The 2,186-nt window shown below is 52.6% G+C and overlaps 1 pseudogene; it reads left to right on the forward strand.

Moving 5' to 3' along the window:
* The first annotated feature begins 982 nt into the window (after window positions 1–982).
* On the forward strand, window positions 983–1,917 carry LOC144273239 (olfactory receptor 10G6-like; annotated as a pseudogene).
* The last annotated feature ends 269 nt before the right edge of the window (window positions 1,918–2,186 follow it).

Below are 2,186 nucleotides of genomic sequence, written 5' to 3' on the forward strand. Positions count from 1 at the left end.
CCACAAGCAAGTTTCCCCTTAAGCCCTTCCAGGCTGAGGTTGGCTTCACGTGGGGGACAAGGCTACATTCTGTGTGAAGGGTTGGGTGTGGGAGATGTAGAGGGGTGAAGGCCAAGGGAGATCTCAGGGCATGGCATGGAGCAGGTGAGAATGGCTTAGCATGCTGGCCATAGCAGCCCAGCTTGGACGCATAGCCAGGCGCTGCAGCTGGATGTGTGGATTCATAAACTGATAGATTAATGCCAGAGGAGACCAGCAGCAGCATCTAATCTGACCTCCTGGATACCACAGAATGTCATGCCCAATAACTCATGCCTCACTAACGCCTATTTCAACAAAGGCCATCTTGACTTGAAGATCATAAAAGTCAGAGCGTGCCTTACTTCCCTTCAGAGTCCATTCCCACGGCTAATCACCCTCACACGTATCAATGTGAACTTTGTTTCTAATTTGAATGTGTCTCTGTTTAACTCTGGGGTTCTGTTCCTGGGTGTGGGAGAAGAGGAGGGTCTAGTGGGCTGAAGCATTGGAGCTGGGAGCCAGGACTCCTGGGTTTAGGCTGACCAGATAACAAGTGTGAAAAATGGAGACGGAAGTGAGAGGTAATAGGAGCCTATATAAGAAAAAGCCTCAAATATCTGGACTGTCCCTATAAAATTGGGACATCTGGTTACTTTACATGGATTCAAAGCTGGCTCGGGAAGGCAAATGGGGTTCAGTGGGGGCTGAGATTCGGCCCGTGTAGGAATGGGGAGTGCGATCTACTGGATTAGAGCAGGGCAGGCTAGATGTCAGAACACCTGGATTCTATCCCCAGAGATGGGAAGGGATTGGGGTCCCCTAGATTGGTGTACAGGGGTTCAAATCTGGCTTCTGCATAGCAGAGAGTTTTAGCTCTAACACCCTGCAAAGATCACCCATTGTTCCTCCTTGGTTAACCATTAACACCCCACGTACACTGGCAGGGACACAGACCGAGTGAATGGAGTGTGGGAACAGATCCCAGCCGACACCTTTCATCCTGATGGGGGTCCCGTACCCCCCAGAACTGTGGGTTCCCTTGTTCCCCTTTTTCCTCTTCCTCTACCTGTTGACGCTGTGTGGGAACCTGCTCGTCCTGCTGGCAGTGGCCCGGGAGCCCTGGCTGTACAAGCCCATGTACTGGTTCCTGTGGCACTTGTCCTTCCTGGACATGACGGTCTCCTCAGTGGTGGTGCCCAAGGTGGTGGCCGGCTTCCTGCCAGGCAGCAGGACCATATCCTTCCAGGGCTGCGTGGCCCGTTCTTCCACTTCCTTGGCTGCACAGAGTGCTTCCTCTATACGGTCATGGTCTATGACCGCTTCCTGGCCATCTGCAAGCCACTGCACTATAGCGTCATTGTGAACCTCAGAGGCTGCCTGTGCCTGGCAGCGGGGACCTGGCTAGGGGGTTCCCTGCACTCACTGATAGAGACCGCACTGACCTTCCAGCTGCCCTATGGCCAGGGGAACTGAGTGGGATACATCTTCTGTCATATCCTGGCTGTGCTGAAACTGGCCTGCGGGAACATGGCGCTCAACCAGCTGATGACATTTTTGGATATTGGCTTCCTGACCTTCACCTGCTTCCTGCTGATTCTGACATCCTATGTCTACATTATCTCAGCCATCGTGAGTATCCACTCTGCCGAGGGCAGGCGCTGGGCCTTCTCCACCTGCGAGGCTCACGTCACCATAATGGTGACCTATTATGTGCCTGTGGTCTTCATCTACCTGAGGCCAGGTTCCCAGCACACTGTGGAGAGGGTGGTGGCTGTATTCTACACCACGGTGACCCCGCTCCTGAACCCCTTCATCTACATGCTGAGGAACAAGGAGATGAAAGATCATAGAATCATAGAATATCAGGGTTGGAAGGGACCTCAGGAGGTCATCTAGTCCAACCCCATGCTCAAAGCAGGACCGATCCCCGAATAAATCATCCCAGCCAGGGCTTTGTCAAGCCTGACCTTAAAAACCTCAAAGGAGGGAGATTCCACCACCTCCCGAGGTAAAGCATTCCAGAGTTTCACCACCCTCGTAGTGAAAAAGTTTTTCCTAATATCCAACCTAAATCTCCCCCACTGCAACTTGAGACCATTACTCCTTGTTCTGTCATCTGCTACCACTGAGAACAGTCTAGAGCCTCCTCTTTGGAACCCCCTTTC

Source organism: Eretmochelys imbricata, chromosome 13 (assembly GCF_965152235.1).
Source record: "Eretmochelys imbricata isolate rEreImb1 chromosome 13, rEreImb1.hap1, whole genome shotgun sequence".
In the NCBI taxonomy this organism is placed as follows: domain Eukaryota; kingdom Metazoa; phylum Chordata; order Testudines; family Cheloniidae; genus Eretmochelys; species Eretmochelys imbricata.